We start from the raw sequence: 18,893 nt of genomic DNA, 5'->3' as shown, positions 1-18,893 counted from the left end.
GTGTCCTTCTCCCTTCTGGTTTCTAGGGTAAGTGTTAGTGTCTTACATACTGTGTATATAATGGGTGCTCAGTAGGTATTACAATAGTAAAGGTGGTCTCGGAGCTTCTTTTGGGTATTTACATAAGTCATGCAAAGCAAACAGGGTAGTCCCAACTCTTTCCCAGTCTTCATCATCCTCTGTGCTGTCACTCCATCCTTGCCTAGATCTTGAGTGTCATTGACCCACTCGCTGTCACACAGACAACCTTCTGCAGACCTTATCTGCGGCTTCACTCAGACAATACAGAGCTTGCTGTATAGTGTTAGAGCCTGTGTTTCTCCCCAGAACCCACATAAGAGTCAGGCATGGCAGTGCATGTTGGAGGTGGAGACAGGAGGATCCCTGGAGTTCACTGTCCAGCCAGCCTTGCCTACTTGGCAAGTGATCCTATCTCAAAATCAAGATGTGTGGCACCTGAAGGACAACATTCAAGGTTGCCATCTGACTTCTGTATATATGTGCACACATATGCATGCACAGCCACGTGCATACATGCACATGAACATACAGCAACATTCTGTGTACATTATTTTTCTATTTCTCAGCCATCTGAATTGCTCTCAGGATAATACTAAGGACGATAATGTAGCCCTACATATCTGGTCAGCTTCATGGTTCTCTTTGGGTCTACCTGCTGCCCCATTCTCTCTCTCTCTCTCTCTCTCTCTCTCTCTCTCTCTCTCTCTCTCTCTCTCTCTCTCTCTCTTTGAGACAGGGTCTTATGTCGCTGAAGCTGGCCTCAAACTGTCTATGTAGCCAAGGATGTCCCTGAGCTCCTGATCTACCTGCCTCTACCTCCCAATGCTACTAGTCCGACATGCCACCACATGTAGTTTATGTGGTCCTGGGAGACCGAACCCAGGGCCTTGTGCACACTCTACCAACTGGCCCTCTGTACCATTTTTCTTTGTAGTTCTTATATCCCAGCCATGATCTATCTTTCTGATCACCACACAGCTGAAGTCCTTTCTTGCCTTGGGAATACTTCACTCCCTGAGTAACTGGCTCTTTGCCACCCCTTAGGTTTCTGCGTCTGTGTTACTTTATCTATGAGGCCTTGTTTCTCAGTCATGGTGGCTGTCTCATTACAGCATCTTTATGCTAAATAATTGTGTTTTTATTTGCAGATTGTTTGATCGTCTCTATCCTCTTAACTATGGGGAAGTGATTTACACCTGGCCAAAGGAGATAATTGGCAACTGGAAGCCCTTTCTGGTTGTCAACTGGGGTGTACAATGTAGGCACCTAGTGGGCACAGGGCCAAGGTGCTGTTGAACAGGCCACAATGTACCTGTCAGTGAGTGATCATCTGTGAACGGTGCAAGAGGGAGGGCCCAGCTCTAGACAATGGGTTCCTTCCTTGCTCACCCTGTGTCTCCAGCACCTGGCCCAGTATCTGACACACAGCAAGGGCTTGTGTGTGTATGTGTGTATGTATGTGTGTATGCATGTATGTGTATGTTTGTATGTATGTGTATGTATGCATGTGTATGCATGTGTATGTATGTGTATGTATGTATGTATGTATGTGTATGTAGCTGAGTGCGATAGATGATGGATGTTTACCAAGTCAGTTCTCAATCAGAGCTGACCCAATCTCAGTGCTAGGGCTGGGAGAAGGTACCCGCTAAACCATGCATCACCCCGAGTTGTTGGACTTTGGGGGAATCCTGGGTAAGTTTGGAAGTGAGGCTGCCTGAGGAGTGGAGGACTCGAGGAATTCTAGGAAAAAGTCTTCTGTCATCTAAGAAGAAAGTCTTAAGAACCTTTTGAATTTGCATGGCCCTACCTGCTCCCAGTCAGTCCTGGGTGGATGGGTGGATAGACAGAGGCCAGAAAAGAAGGAAAGACTGGGGCCTAATGTTGCGTGTTCGAGAAGTGCTAGCCTGTCACGCTTATGCTCACAGACTCCACAGAGGGCCTATGAAGAATGGTAGACACATGAGCAGATACAAAGATAGAACTAAGATGGGCAGGGCAGCTTTAGATTCTTTTCCTATTGTTTTTCTCTTAAGTCACAAAAGGCTCTGTCCTGGCTAGTTTCATGTCAACTTGACACAAGCTAGAATTACCATAGAGGTGGAAGCCTCAATTGAGAGAACTCCTCCATAAAATCAGGTTGTAGTTAAGCCTGTGGGGTATTTCTTAGTGATTGATGGAGGAGGGCTCAGCGCATTGTTGGATGAGGCCACCCCTGGGCTCATGGTCCTAGGTTCTATAAGAAAGACTAGACTGAGCAAGCCATGTGGAGCAATCCAGGAAGCAGGACCCTTCCATGACCTCTGCATCAGCTCTGGCCTCCAGGTTCCTTTTCTGTTTGGGTCCCTGTCCTGACTTCCTTCAGTGATGGACTACAGTGTAGAAGAATGAGCCAAATAAACCCTTTCTTCCCTAAGTTCCTTTGGCTATGGTTTTTCATCATAGTAATATTAACCCTAATTAAAACAGGTTTATTTCCAAGAAATTGCAATCTTTTCTTTTCAAATATTATAGTAAAATATCTTAAGCTAGATTGAAAAAAAAACTTCATTTGTGGGGCTGGAGAGATGACTCCGTGGCTTAGAGCACTGACCGCTCTTGCAGAGGACCTGAGTTTGATTCCTAGCACCCACACAGTGGCTCACAGCTGTCTGTAACTCCTGTTCTGATAACCTTTTCTGACTTCCACAGGGGACAAGCACACACACAATGGATAGACATACATTCATGCAAGGCAAAACATTTATCCACTTAAAGTAAATAAAGACATAAAATAAAAACTTCATTTATATTTGGAAATTCCAGAAGACCTAGTTATCATTTGTCTTCCAGAAAGGAAACATTTATATTTATATTTGGAAATTCCAGAAGACCTAGTTATCATTTGTCTTCCAGAAAGGAAACATTTAGGAAGCTGGTGGGGATTGAGGAAAGCCTTGAATCCAAATAAGTAAGCATCTCTCTCTCTAGAGCACATTGGCATGCTTTCTGAGCAAGGCTATGCTACAGAAGCACAAAGATAAGAAAGCTTCCAGAAGAATTCTCCCCTAGTCTGCCTTTCCTACATGATCTTTCCAACAAAGCTTCAGGAATTCAATAATCTCACATCTAAGCCTGTGGCAGTCTATGTTAGAGACAGCTTGTTACGGGCGCCTAGTGATTTCATCACCCTCTGTCTGCAGAGGGGACCCTGATTTTTACTCATTAGCTAGGCATGCTGTGAAACAATCTTTGTGTACTGGAAACATCCATTGTTCACAGTGTTAATAAAAAGCTGATTGGTCAATGGCTAGGCAGGATTTTTGGGGCAGAAAGAATGCTGGGAAGGAGGGCAGAGTCAGAGGAGTTGACGGCCAGATGGAGACAAAGCAGGACATGCAGGAGAGGTAAAAGCCACAAGGCTCGGGGCAGCACATTGATGAATAGAAATAGGTTAAGTTATAAGAGCTAGTTAGTAATAAGCCTGAGTGGTCAGCTCAGCTTTTATAATTAGTAATAAGTCTCTGAGTGGTTATTTGGGAAGCCACTGGTGGAACAGAGCTAATCGCGGTCCCAATGAAAACCTCCACCTCCATAGGCTAAACACTGTTAGTGTGACCAGGGATTGGTAAAGATGTGGGCTTTTAGCAGCCATGTTCCCTTGAGATGTTCTTGATATCTGTAGGAGTTATTCACATGGATTTCCTGCCACTATCCTGAACTTAACAGGCTTAAAACATAACTTTTCCCCCAAAGTAACAACTCCCATTTCCATCAATATGATCACTGTTGCTCAATTGCACAGCGCTGAAAACTTGAGCCGACAATACTTTTATCCTCCTTAGGGACGGTTACAAACCTTTGCTTTGTTTCTCATCCCTCATATCACTCAGACTTACTCTTAGCAAACAATACTGTCTGTCATGGAGGAGAATCACAACATCAAGAGCTTCCTGAGCAGACAGAGGAGGGGGAGGGAGAAGGGAGGGGAAACTGCAACCAGGGTGTAAATTAATAAAAAAGAGCCTCCTGAGCCTGCTATCCCATTGCTAGCCTAACGAGTCTTGCTCAGGTTTACCCCAAGCCTCATCTCTTCACTCCCCATGGGGAGGCCGACATGTTCTCCTGGTCTGCCCAGCCTCCCACGTGTGGCCTAGGTCTACCTCCTGCCCTCCCTGAAGTCTGCACTTGGTTGACTGTTGCCTCTGCCCTTTTGTCTTCCCTCTTGGCTGTCCTTTCAGCTCTTGGACACCATCAAGCTTCTGTCGCTCTTAAAACAGCTCCTAGCTCCCACACGATGCTACTGCCCAGTGATGTCTCTTCTCCTCCAGGGCAAAGCTAGGAGGAACAAAGTCTATACCGGAAGTCCCCCCATCCCTGCAACAGGCACCCAGCCCCTGCTGCATTTCTCTGCCCGGTCACAGCCAGACACCTCCAACATTTCTATCTGCTGCCTCTACCTTCACGCAACGTACTCATCCTGGACTTGCTGAGATCCGACTTCAGGCCACTATTCTGAAACTCTTCTGCACAGTCTTCAGCGACCCCCATGCTGTCTCTCCCAAACACTCTGCTATTGGCCAGTCACTGCTCCTCCAAACTTACCCTTAATTGTTTTCTTCAACCTCTCACGGCAGATTCTATGTACGGTTCACTAGCAACCTGCTCCCTCCTGACCCTGCCACCGCACTCATGGGTCTTCCCACTGCACTCATGGGTCTTCCCACTGCACTCATGGGTCTTCCCAGGTTTCTGCCTTTGCTCCACCATGCCTACCTCAGGCACTTACATAACCACGGCTCACCCTTGAGTCCCAGACTTGTGACTCTCAAGACATTATATTCTTAGATGTCTCACAGGAATCGCTGATACTTCTCTCTTTTCCAATGTAAATTTCTTTTGGTTTCTTCTTTCACCACCCAAAACCTTGAAGTACAGCAACCCGTGGGTCATCCCTTCTCTATAGTCAAATTATCAAGTTCTACACATCTTCTCACTTCCTAGAGCAAATCACTCAGATTCACATTACTATAACAAAGTACATGAGATTTACAAAGCAGCAGAATTTATTTGACCCGCCTGAAGCTTCCAGCCCAAGACCAGAGCGATCTATTACTTTGTGCCTTGGTTTGGGATGTTGGAAGGCAGTGGCAGGGAATAGGTAGTAGAACAAACTGTTTATAGCAAAAAGCCAAGAAGTAAAATGATCACTGCCACTAAACCCTCTTAAATGGTACATTCACAACAACATAAGGACTTCATATGGCCTAACATCCTGCAGGTTTTACCAGCTCCCAATAATGACTCCTTGGAAACTAACCCTTTAACATGAGGTGAGTTAGACCTTTCTTTTCTGTTCTTTAATGCCATTGTCTTCACTGGGCTGATTAACCCATGGCTAGATAGTTACAATCTATTTGTGTCCTTTGTAGACTATCCATACCCGTCTCTTCCCATTAAGCTTTGCAAGGCTCCTACTGTCCCTTATTGTTCCAAGTGTATCCTCTGGATTTTATAATTATACTATGAGTCCTTTGAGGACATGGATCATGTATAGTCTTCTAGAATCCTCCAATGGTCCCAGAACAGCAGTGACTATAGGCTAGATGGCTTCAAAACATATGAGACAGCAATAAAACCTATCTGCTAAGAGATAGGCTATATTCTGGCACAAAGGATGCTATTCACTTAATTCTACTGCCATAGTTACAAGATGAGCTATGTGTCGGCACAACCTCAGCAAAGAAGTTGGTAATGGTTTTCTGAGGATCCTGGGAAAGGTATTCCACCAAGATGCTAGCATGAGCTATGGTGTTACCACAGATCTCAGATAACTTTGGAGATCTTTTTGTCGTTTGAGACAGTGTCTTTGTACATAGCCCTGGACGCCTTGGAACACATTATTTAGATCAGGCTGGCCTCAAACACGGAGATCTTGCCTCTGCCTCCTAAGTGCTGGGACTAAAGGTGTGTGCCACCATGCCTAACCCTACTTTAAAGATCTTAAATTTGAGGGTAACTATCTGTAAAGTTTTATGTGGTCCTGAAGCAGATCTCAGAGTACTAGAACCTTGGGCCTATGGTCTAACTGTTTTGTAATGGTTGTTTTATCTTGGAAGCAAGGGTCAACAGTTTATATCTTACACGAATCTCCTTCGTTTTCCAGAATTAAAGTTAAGATTGTTCTATTTCCATTATCTTGAGGCTCAGGCTATTTGATAACCTTTGTTATACATCCTCCCCCGTCACTGACTCATCCTCAGTAAGAATTTCAGCGTCTTCCTACCCTTCATCCTGGAAAACGTTAACACGGAGAGAAATGACTTCCTTAACTCCCTAACTCCAGATTCCACCATCTCCTTGACGCCAATGGCTACCATTTTGCATTTCAGTCACCCAACACTATGATCATATTTAGGATCCATTTCACTGGAACTGCCCTCTGGTCAACCCACACCTGGACTACAATCACAGTCTCCTGACAGTAATTTCATCTCAGAGCATAGTAATGGTGGTCATATCCCCCTCCTACACAACTCATACCCAAACTGCTCCTCTATTGTCTGTTAGACAGAGCTTTCTAACATATAAACCTGGGAGTGTTATGCCCCTGCTCAGAAATTTACATTGGCCGCACATTTCCTACAGGATCAAGAAGTCAGAGTCTTTAACCTAGCATGCAGCCTACCACGCTGCCGTCTACTCTCATGTCTCTATAAGTGGACATGTCGTACTCTGACATGACTGGACTACATACGGTTCCTGGCCTCCCCTGTTGGCCACTAAGCTCCCAAAGTCTCTCTCTGCCTGGAAAGGCTAAAGGCTACCTTCCTGCCTGTCTACAGAGATACTCATCTTCAGCTCCAGTTCAAACACCAACTTTCCCCACCCTGCTCTGGAAGCCTTTTCTGCCTAGTCCAGGTAGAGCTAGGGGCTCTTCCTCCTGGGCGGTCCAGAAGCAGCCATTGCAACATTTGCTTTATCAGATTTCGTAGCATGAAGGCAGGAGAACCATTCCTGTTCATCTCTGTATCTCAGCCCCACGTGCAGGCCTGGCTCAAAGTCGCTTCAATAGACATTATGGAAGGAATAAAGGAACGAGTTCTAAAGTCACCCTGCCCCTTTTCATGCGAGGTCGGAAGAGCCTGGGCACTGGAATTAATTGGATCTCTTCTCTCTTTACCCTGGCTCACTGCCCTGCCCATATGATTAAACCTCCTAATAGAATCGGCTAAGAAGCACATACAAATCCCTCAACATTAAGGAGAAGAAAGGCTTCCAAGTGCTTAGAGAAGAAAGAGCTTGGTGCTTCAGTGATGTCTGACTGCTTCCAAGATACAGAGAACCTGCGAGAGTTAGTGAACATTTTAAATTAAAACCAATTATGTGCTCGGCACCGTGCCAGCCACTGACAGTGAGGGTGAAACTTAAAGTGACAGCGTACATTAGTTGGTCACTTTCTCTGTGTCAGCCACAGTTCTATGGGGGAGGGGTGGGTGCTCATGGTTATCAGTCTTATTTTGCATATTAGGAAATAGGCCCAGTGTCACATAGTTAACAAGCGCAGCAGTACTGTCGCCTCGGCTAGCTCGCCCCTTTTCTCTTTGCCGAATGCCCCTCACACCTGGTCTCAAAACCCTTTCTGCTTTCTTGCTTCTCCTTTGACTTGACTTCCTTCTCTTTATCAGTTGCCAGCACCACCCAGAGACTGCATCTGCTCCCTCTTCTTACTACCCAGAGATGAAGGATGCTCTTCACCCAATTCTTGTGCCAGCCCAGGAGAGAAGACACCTAAGTGCAGCTTCTCCACCAGACATTCCAAGCTAGCTACCCATCTTTTCAGGAATCTCACACTATGATCCTTTCACTCCTAACTTTCCCATTAAATTGGATCCTCCCTGTTGTCTTTTTAAAACACCATGGCAAGAACGCTAGCTGCAAGGTCCACCCTCACATCTAAGTCTGCGGTCCACTCTGAGTTGGGTTTTCTTGTATGTGGTATCAGACATGGGTTCAGGCTTCTCTTTCATGTGCACGATTCTCCCATGTAACATACTGAAGAGAATACCCTTGGCCTATTGCATGTTTTTGGTGCTTTTGGCAAAGATTAATTAAACATACATACATTATGTATTTAGGAGCTTTAAAATTTTGCTCTAATGGTTGACAACTGTCTCTATTCCATTCCAATTTCTTTTTCTTTTCTTCCTTTCTCTCTCTCTCTCTCTCTCTCTCTCTCTCTCTCTCTCTCTCTCTCTCTCTCTCTCTCTCTCTCTCATAGGGTTTCTTTGTACAGTCCCGACTGTCTTGGAACTAGCTCTGTAGGCCAGGCTGGCCTTGCATGCTCAGCAATCCACCTATCCTGCCTCCCAAGTACTGGGATTAAAGGCATGTGCCACCATCACCTGCCTCCAGTCTATTTTAATTCGTGTAGCTTTGTAATATATTTTGATGGGAGGATTCGTGGTGCTTCCAGATTTGGGCTGTTCAAGACCGTTTGTATACTTGAGGAATTTTATGATTCTACACAGATTTTAAGATTATACTGTGCATTTTTAAAATTTTAAATAACATTATTTATTTGTTTATACTGTGGTGGGGGTGAATGACATGGCACAATTGTAGGGGTCAGAGGACAACATTTGTGAACTGGCTCTTTCCTTCCACTGTATGAATCCCAGGTATCAAACTCAGGACCAATGGCAAGTTTCTTCACCCACTGAGCCATCTCACTGATCCCTGTTTTGTATTTCTATAAAAATGCCACACCATTGAGATTTTGAAAGGGAAATAAAGGAATAAAACTGCCCCTATTTATAGGTGACTTGATATGTGCACAAAGCCCTAAAGGCTTCACACAAAATGCTAGAACTAATCAATGAATTCACCAATGACACTGGGTACAAAATCAGCAAAACTGAGTGGTGTTTTTAGCCGCATTGAGCCTTCCAATCTGGGAATAAGGGATAGCCTTCCATTTGTGTGTGTGTGTGTTGTTTAATTGACGTTTTGAAGTTTTTAATATACAAAATTTTCTCCTTCATTTGTTAATTTTACTCATTCTTGAGCGTGTGTGTGTGTGTGTGTGTGTGCATGAAAGGTGTGGCTATTGTCCTGATCAGATGGCTGAATGGTGGGTGTATAAACATGTACCTGGGGCTGGGAAGATGGATGAAGAGCAGAGTTCAGATTCCCAGCACGCATGCGAAGGCACAGAGGTTCGGGTCTATAGCTCTGGCACTGGGCTAGTGAGGATGCGGGAAGATCTGTGGGCTTGCTGGCCATTTAGTTGCCCAATTATTAAGACCTAGGTTCAGTGAGAGTCTTTTAAAAATAGGTGGAGAGCAGTAGGAGACGTCTGGCCTTGACTTCTGGCCTCTACACATTCATATAGAGATGATCATGTCTACATGCACACGTGTGTGCGTGCACACACACACAAACACACAGGGCTGGAGGGAAATGTATTGTTGGTTTTGGAACTTACATTTTAGTAAATTCTCTGGTTAATTCTAACATTTTTGTGGCATCATAAGGGTTTTCTGTAAATAGGGGCAGTGTGCTCCTTCATCCCTATACCTAGATACCCTTAGTTTCTTTTCTTCCCTAAAGGCACTGGCTAGGACATGTGCTGTTATGCTCAGTGAAACTGGCAGGAACGGCCACTCTTACTTTTTTTCTGATATTAAAAAAAAGGTTTCAGGTTTTCAACACTGGGTATGGTGCTAGTTATGGGCTTTCCACTGGCTTTTGTTTGAGTGTGTGTGTGACTTGTCGTGTGTGTGGATCTGCTTGCCAGTGTGAATGCCAGGGTTGCCCAGCTTCCCTCTCCCCACGTTCCACCTTGCCACAGGAGGAATTACAGACTCGCTACCACGTCCAGCTCCATGTGTTCTGGGGATCTGAACCCAGGTCCTCACATTTCACACAGCAGGTGCTTTACCCATGAGCCTTTAAAAGTAGAAATTCTGATTATGTCCCTGCTTGATAGACCTTCTGCTGTGACAAATACCTGAGAACGTCAACTTAAAAGGAAGAAAAGTTCACTTGGGCTCAGTGTTTCAGAGGTGTCGGCCATCTACAGGGAAGGTGCGAGGGCAGAGCAGCTCACCTCATCGCACCTGGGAAGCAGAGAGAAGGGGGAAGGAGGGGGAGGGGCTGGGAGAAGGGAGCCTGATCTAGCAGGCCTTCTCCTTTTTCCTCTCTTCTTCCATCCAAGCCCCTGGCCTATGGGACAGTGCTGCTCACATTCAGGGTGGGTTATCTTGCCCTTAGTTAACTGACTCTGGAGATGCTGACCTCCCCACACTTTGGGTAGGCTTTGTTATTCCCTGGGTGTTTCTCAATATGGTGAAGTTGATCATTTGGGTTAATCATTATAATTTTCCTAATGCTTAGTCCTTCAGAGACGCTCATCAAATCTTAGCTCTTCAGAGACCGCTCATCAAAATCCTTAACATGACCAAGACTGTGAGTTCTTCTTCCTCTTGACCTCTTCCGCTCATCTTGTAGAATGATCCCTCCGTCTCTGGCCTGGAGAACCTCAGACGCCATGTTCTAAGGATGGCCTTTGGTCTTCCATGGGAAGTTCTCTTCCAGCTTCTGAGTTCCTCTCCCTGCTAAGCTCCTCTCAGTGCTCAGGTTTCAGCTCAACCACAGTTCCTCAGCTGATTTCCCAGCTCCTCCCTGAAGGGTCCCAGATCCACTATCAACAGTAAATGCTTGTGACACCCTGTGCCGTTCTATGGCTTGAGTCACAGCACCTCTGTATGTTTCTTTAGTGATAATTTATTTCTCCTAAACCACTTCGAGCTGCATGAGAACTGGGATGTTGGCCATTTTCCTTCCTTCTCAACAGTGCGCCCGGGGACATTTGATAAATACTTGGTGGTATCTTGGAAATGCAATGTTCACTTTTCAGTCCGATACCATCTGGCTTCCAGTCTCATTACTCTGCCCAAATCGTCCTTGCTGAAACCATCAACAGTTGTCAAATGCCAAACTTCCTTGAAATCCTGGGGTTCTACCAGCTGGTATGAGAGTTTCCTGCATTAAAATAGAATTTGGGTAGTCCCCCTCCCAACTCATAGGAAAAGAGTGGGCTGATAGAATATTTTTAGCCTGATGTTTCTGTTTCGTGAGTTTTCCTGACAGTTGGTACCTATAGTAGAACTTAGCACAAGATGTTTTCCTATTTAGCTCCAAATGATATTTTCAGTAATTGTAATGTATGAATATTTCATAGTTATTCTCCTACAAAAAGAACCATAATTTCCCTGAGTTCTAGCATATGAACAATTTTGAGCCCCACTGGCCAAATCCAAAGGAATATTTTTGTCCTCTAATTTGTTCTCTTTGCAGTGTCTGGTACTGTTTATCATGTTGTTCATCCATTTTTAGCAACCAGTACTTATTTGGCACATATGATGTTTTCAGTCAGCCCTTGTCCCCAGGTCCACTATGGCATCTAACACCTCCTGTGATCTTGTCCATGTGCTGTGTTGATCCTGGATGGAACAGAGACCACTGCCTTCCCCACCCCCTCCACAATCAGACTACCACTTAGGCCAAATATAAAAATTATTTTGTTGACACCTAAGTAAATAAACGAGTGAATGGAGAAATGAACAAAACAATGAGACAGACTTCATCTTGTTCCTGTGCCCTGTGTCCCCACTGAAGAAGCCACGGAGACACAGAAGCCTGGGAGAACAGAAAAGGTGGTCTTCACCATATGGTATATAAAATACCATCTGCTTTTTTTTTTCAAGTAAAGTTGACTTGATAGAAATTATGATAGTCTAACAAATCTGGGCGTTTCACTTCTAATATCTATAAGCCATCACCGAGACATTGCTTTTTGTTAGTTTGATTTTTGGTTTTCGAGACAGGGTTTCTCTAAGTAGCCCCAACTTTCCTGGAACTAGCTCTGTAGACCAGGCTGGCCTCAAACTCACAGAGATCTGCCACCTCTGCCTCAAGTGTGGGGGTTAAAGGCGTGCACCGCCACCGCCCAGCTAAGACATTGCTCTTAAAGCACACAGCCCACCTCTATGTCATATATCATGAATGATTTATGGGGATATGAACAGCTTCACTCTATAAACATTTTTAAATGCCATAAGCTGCGGGTATAGCTTGGCAGTGGAGTGTCTTACTAGATATAAGAAGCCTTGAGGACCAATGGAAAGAAAGACACGGAAGAAAGGCAGGGAAAGAGAGAAAGGAAAAGGAGAAAAGAGGAGAGAGGGAGGAGAGAAAAGGAAAAGGAGAAAAGGGAAAGAAATTGCCTGTGTATTGTGCCTGTGGCAGAAGCTAGGTAAACAATGAGATTATATTAATGTTTCTTTACTTCATATTGTAACCCTGTGCCTTGCCCAAACTACTCTCTTAGTTCCGCCTTTCTCCCAAACTTGTCAATCAACGTCACTCTAGCACCTAGGACTAATTCAAGGGTCACTTCCAAGTGACCTTAAAAGTCTGTCAGAGTCAACTGGCCAGCCTCTGATCCACTTTAGTGTTTCTGTCCCTGACAGCATGTCATCGGTTGCTCTACTTTTGTCTCTGCTGGCGATATGAATACTCCTTTCCCATATTGCCTTGCAGGTATCTAGAACCTGGCGGCCATGCCTTGCTTGGCTCCGATTTCCCAGTGCTTTGAGAAATATGTTTTCTAAATTCAAGCAAGTTGAACTGACCATTTACTACCAGGATACTATGTAAGCCTCTTTTTCTAATTTTTTTTTTTTAATATTGGCTCTCTGGCTTTCCCCTTGATGTCTAGGTTCTAATGGCCTTGGCTGAGAGCCCAGGGCAGCTTCTTGCTCCCACCTCTGTAGACAACCACAGGGCATCAAAAAAAGCAATTCCCTTCTGTGCTCCAGAATTTATTTGGGAAAAACTCAAACTACTTCTTCCTGCAGCTGAATGGAGGTCAGAGGTGAGTCCTCACCAGTGAGTTACAAGAGAGCAAGGTTCTTAGAGGCCTTGGGCTATTTCTTCTAAACATCAGACAGACTCCCAGCCCAGACCCGAGGCCCAAGGGATACCTCTGCTGACTTTTCTCCTTGATACAGACACAGATTTCCATACCACTAGTATCTGGACCAAAGCAATGACAATCACCATTTCCTGGGGGACATCACAAGGCTATCTCAGTCCTATCTGTTATATATACACAGACAGAAGAGACCTGGGAATCTAACTAAGAAGTTTTGTCCCTGCCCTGTGATGTGTACAAACTTACACATATCACAGTGATTCCAACCTTCAAAGCGCGTGACTCCCAGCCTCATCTGGTTGTAATCCAAAGTTGTATGTGCCCAGGTGACACTGGTGTACCTGCCTCCCAAGTTACCATACAGAGAACAAGAGGTTGTGAAGGGACAGGAAAGAAAGACTCGTGGTTTCACAGGGAAGGGTCTGAGCTCTCACACGTCCAGGTTCACAGAGTGGCTGGGAGCTGGGAAGGGGAAACTGGAGAAGCCATCTTGTAGCTGGAAGAGTCTTTCTGCTACCCAATAGCCTGCCCTGCCTGAAAAGGTGAAGACTGTAGCCAATATGCCACCACCATCCTGTCTGCATTCATTACTTCCAGGCTGGGCTTCCAGGGGACACGGATTCTTAGGGGCAAGGAAGTGAACTCGGCATCGTCACTGATGAAAAGTCTTCAATGAGGCATCTCGGGAGACTCCATTTAATGACGTGAAAATTTCCTTGCTCAGATATTCTGAGGGCAATATAGCCCTAGAGTCCAGAGTGGTTTTCTTGTTAATTTTAAATTGCTCATTAATGTGTCTGTGTGAGTGTAGCCCTATGTATGCAGGTGCCCAAAGAGGCCAGAACAGAGCATCAGATCCCCTGGAGCTAGAGTGTCAGGCAGGCTGCTGCACATGGTACTGGGAACCAGACTCTGATCCTCTGGAAGAGCAGCAAGTGCTCTTAACTGCTTAGCAGTCTAGCCAGCTCAGCCCCAGAATAATGTTGTGGTGGCCTGAGTGAGAATGGCCCCAGAAGCTCCATGTTTGGATGCGTAGGGAGTGGCCCTATTTAAAAGGATTAGGAGGTGTGGCCTTGCTGGAAGAAATGTCACTGGGGGCTGGGCTTGTCCAAGCTATGCACAGTGGCTCTCTCTTCCTGATGCCTGTGGATCTGGATGTAGGATTCTCAGCCCCCTCTCCAGCACCATGTCTGCCTGCACACTGCCATGCTTCCCACCATGAAGATAATGGACTAAACCTCTGAACCTGTAAGCCTGTCCCAATTAAATGTTTTCTTTTTATAGGCATTGCTGTGGTCATAGTGTATCTTGATAGCAATAATAGCAGTACAATATTGACTAAAACATCGGTTCTTTCAAACATGCCTTCCCCTCCCTGGGGTCCAAAAGCTACCCCTAGAAACAGACCTACATATTTCCTGATGTCACTGCATTCTTCTTGGTCCTTCCGAGGACTGTTGTGCGTTCACTATCCTGTGGTAGCAGTGAGACCATGAGAAGAGACGTGGTTCTGCTTATTGGGATTGTTGTTAAGGCTAGCCAAGCATGCCTTGTCTACCCAGCTCAGTTGGCTTCCTGTCCGAAGGCATCTCTTCTTCCTGACTTCCTAAAGAAATTCTGGATGGTCCTGATATTGTGGCCCTGTGTCCTTTGGTTTTAAACCAAAGGAATCCTCTTGAGTGCCATAAAGGAAGTGGGAGGTGTCACCAACACTGTTCAGCTGAAGACATGTTCGAGGGAACATGGCAGGCACAGGGCAGAGAAAGAGGGTTTTTTGCAACTTTACATGATTCAAGGTTCAAAAGACACAAAGGGATACAGTCCCATCAGTCTTGGGGTCAATCGATACCGTTAGACGTCTCATTCTTTATCTTACACTTTTATAAGGTAGTGTGCCTCTATACATCTTCTCTTCTCCCCTAAGCCCATTGCTTGGAAAACATTCCCGTCAGTTATAGGAAACTTCCCAATTCTTTTCCTATAGATGAATAGGATTGAATTTGACTGTTTGGAAGTAGGGTAAAATATTCAACAAGTTCTTTCGAGAAATACATATTTTTCCTTTCATAATTCAAACACTGCTATGATAAACTCATGCCCTTGCGTCCGTGAAAGTATAGCAAGCAGCAAGTTAAATCCCTAAAAGTGGAATCAATGGGGCAAATGGGCCAGGAACTTATAATCCAGATGGGTATTTCCAAAATATCTCCAAAGAGGTTGTACCACTTGACTTCCCTGCCAGCAACTTAGGATAGAGCCATCTGCCCAGAATCTCCTGAGCAGCTATCAGTTTTTTCACTGTTGGCTGACTGAAGCGAGTGTCTATGTTACTGTACTCTGCATAATAAAGCCAATGAACAGCATCCGGCTCTTCTAGACCCGCACTTCCCCAATGGACTCACAAACATCTGGCTGTAAACAACAGTCTTTACCTAGGGATGGCTATGAATTTGGGGCATCACAGAGTGTTAGTTCTAGGGGACATTAGAAAATGAGCGACTGGGCTACAGAGCACAGCACCTCCACTTTATGATTTACTAGCTTTATGATCTTTACAAATAATTTTACGTTTTCCAAATTCGGTCTCCTCACATTAAAAATGGAGGTAATATTGATTTTTTGCAACGCCTTGCATCTGGCACATGAAAGATACTTAATAATGGTTCTTAAATGGTTAGCGGCTTTCCTGGGAGTTAATAACCACAGGTCAGGGCTAACCCCCTGGATACTTTCCACAAAGGGCATTCTCCTTCCCTAGCCAGCACCAAATGGCCTTTTCCTCAAGTGGCTGGTCAGACCATTCCCACCTCCTCCTCTGAGTCACTTAGCGTCTTCCACTGCTTGAAGTGGATTGTTGAACTCAGCTTTGGGTCTGAGTGAAGACTAGGCCAGCTTGTCCCTGGGCCAGCTTTCCTCGCTGCCATAAAATGTCTGCTCACAAAGGGACTAAGACAGCACCCCTTTTCAATTGCAGATGGACAGGCGAGAGACAACACAGAATCCTCTGACAAAATGCTAGGCACTTTCTCTCATTGTCACCATACTCTGTGGTGTCTGCCTTTCCAGGATATCATTTCTGAGGAGGTCAGCAAAGACAGATCTCTAGCTCTGACAGGAATGCCCACAGCTAGGGTTTCTGTTTGTGGCCATAACCATTTCCTCAGAAGTTTTCCATTCAGGCAGACAGCATCCCCTTTCACTCTGCAGGATGGTGGAATTTATGAGCATGTTCCTGGAGTGAGTGGGGCTCTTGGAGGAGAGATGCAGCTGCCTTGCCAAATGCACGTTTGAGTCATCAGAAAACTACACTTGGTTTCTCTCTAGATACTAATGTGTCTGAATGCAGTTTAGAGCCTCTCCCTCATGGGAGCTGGGAGAGGAGGCTGAGAAAATATAACTTATTAGAGTGTGCCTTTGTTCTTTTCCTTTCGTTCACCGCTGGTTGTTCTGAAAGGGATAGGATCAGAATGTCTGTGGCTTCCAAAAACTCACTCAGTACAGAAAAGGGACTGCCTCTTCCCTTGGAAGACGGCAAACCCCAGGGAATCTCCCGCAAAGTGAACGCAAGGTGTCTTGTGACCCATCATTGTCCCTGGTACTATCTCCTATTGTGTCTGGAATTATTTCTCCTGGGACTGACTCAGACCCAAGCAGGACACAGAGATCCCACTGCATACATTAATCCTTGCCAGTTACATGGCTGCTTCCCTGGAACCGGCCCTTCAAGCCTGCTTGGGAGAACCCAGTTCCTGTTCTCCTGCAACCATGCCAACAATCTGGTCCTGAACTGGGAGAGCTCTGGTCTGCTGTCCTCACAGACTGGAAAAGCCCGGAGAATGTGTCTCAGTCTTGCAGGTTGGACGCCTCCCACGTTAAACTTGTTAGGAAACATAAACGTTCAGGGTCCTACAGCTCCATGCAGAGAAAAGGAAGGCCCTGGTAAGAACAAAAAACAAAACACCCACAACCAAAATCAAAGCAGCTGAAGCTAGTGCTATGGTGCTGATAGTTCTCAGGTCTCATTGCTGTCTTTCTTTATGCCTCTGAGGACACCACCCTTTTTAGGGAGTCTTCTGGAGCAGCAACATGCACCAGCAGAGGTCGGGGTGACCAAGACCAGGCAGTAGACTCCCTCGGGGTGACCAGGACCAAACTGCAGACTCACTCCAAGCCCTGTCTCTCCATCCCTTATCTTTATTTGGGTCAAGCCTTGGTACTGCTAACCAAAGCTTCCTCGTGGCTGACGCGGGATCCAGCATGCGGGTGCGGGAGGTGGGCCCGGGGGCTCAGGAGTAGGCGGGCAATGAACCTGCTACGGAGCCGGATCTCTCTGCGGGGAAACCTCTGGCTGCCCTGGTCCCAGGGTCTCTGGCAAAGATGCCTGTCCCCAAATTCCCTCGTGTTGTCGCGCTCACACATCCTGCCTCTTGAAGCCACAAAAGCACCTTCGCCCTCATTATTCCGTAAAACTTCAGGAAAATCCCTAGTAAGCTTGCTGGAAACTGGACTCACCGACCGACAACTGCCAATGACCGGGGCAGCACCCCCCCCCCAGTCCCCCACGGATCCCCTCCCCACACCCACTATCGCTAGGTCCCCGTGCATAGGAGACGCCTGCCCCGAGGCTGAGCGCCAAGGGTACCAGAGGGTCGCCAGATCCAAGGATCAGTCATGAAAGCAGGAGGGATCCCCGGAAAGTGATGCGGGGAGCCGATGGGCGGGGATGGGGGGAGGTGAGGGGCTCCAGGAACTGGCAGCCACCCGACCGCGCCCCTGGGAGCTACCGCAGCTGGAATCAGGAGGATGCAGAGTGTGAAGCGCTGTGCGCTGCGCAAGGTGGCGCGGGGGCGCACTTACCTGGGTGTTCAGTCGCCCTCGACAGTGCTCTGGTGCCCGGCACATCCACGCTCCCAGCTTGGTGATCCGCCTGCTCTGCGGCCGCACCGCACCGCTCGCTCTGCGTGGGCGATTGATTGCCCCGTAGGTCCCGCGGTGCAGGCTGCTCAGCTCAGCCGTGGCTCCCGCGCGGCACTGCCCCGGGCTCTGCGCGCTTTCCTACCAGCGCCAGCCGCCCGGCCGGCCCACGTGAGGCTGCTCTGCCCGCCCCGGCTCTGAGAGAGCGCTGGTCGAGTACCCAGCCCAGAACCTCCTGCCTCCTCCAGGTGGCCTGGGATGGGGGCAGGTATCAAGAGACCTGATTGGCACTGACGGGAGTCCTGGAAGAAACCCCAACCCGCAAGGAGAATTGCATTTAGGGATATAGTAGGTCCGCTGGCGTGTTAGTCCAGAAAACACTCTTCACCCTGCTTAGCTGCCTTTTAGCCCAAGAAAAGCAAACCTCAGGAGTCTCAGCGTCCAAGGGACAACTCAGTAGTGAGGACTTGGCGAGCTGTAAATGGGGTCCAGTGTGGAAAATCTAGAATGAGAATTTAAGCGCCAGAGTGTGTCGCTGTCCACTGAAGAGGGACCACCTCAACAGCTACCTCAAAGGCTAGATCTTTGTGCTATTCCCAGGCCTGGGAGTCTAATGACACCCGAGGTCCCTGCTTTTGATGTACAAGGTCCTTGTGGAGGAGACAGAGTTAGAGTGTGTGCTTACCTAGCCCTGTGATGTCAGACCTATCAGAAAAGGGACAAGAGAAACATTAGCAGTGCTGGGGATTTCATAACTGTCGTCTTAAAATTTTTTTTTAACGTACTGTGGCCTCCGTGTGAAGGTCAGGGGACAACTCGCAGGAACCAGTTCTTTCCTTACACAATGTGAGTCCCAGGGCTCCGGGTTAATAACAACAAGTGTCTTTAACCTCTGAGCCACCTCACCAGTCCCTCAACGTCTTCAGAGGCTGAGAGTTGCCTGTGAACTGTACTCCAAACAGGAAAATTGTGAGAGCAG

The 18,893-nt window shown here is 46.6% G+C and overlaps 1 protein-coding gene across 5 annotated transcripts in view; it reads right to left on the bottom strand.

Annotated features, from left to right (window-relative positions):
• Fam163a (family with sequence similarity 163 member A) overlaps positions 1-18,033 on the bottom strand; it is a 79,713-nt gene extending 61,680 nt beyond the window's left edge. For all 5 annotated transcript variants that reach the window (XM_057770338.1, XM_057770340.1, XM_057770339.1 and 2 more), the window contains exon 1: positions 17,858-18,033. The gene's annotated coding sequence lies outside the window, so the exon portion shown is untranslated. The remainder of the gene's footprint in view (positions 1-17,857) is intronic.
• Between the last annotated feature and the right edge of the window lie 860 nt (positions 18,034-18,893).

The sequence above is a fragment of the Chionomys nivalis genome, chromosome 5 (assembly GCF_950005125.1).
Source record: "Chionomys nivalis chromosome 5, mChiNiv1.1, whole genome shotgun sequence".
Lineage (NCBI taxonomy): Eukaryota > Metazoa > Chordata > Mammalia > Rodentia > Cricetidae > Chionomys > Chionomys nivalis.
Note: the sequence above shows the minus strand (reverse complement) of the source record. Positions and strands in the feature narration are given on the sequence as shown.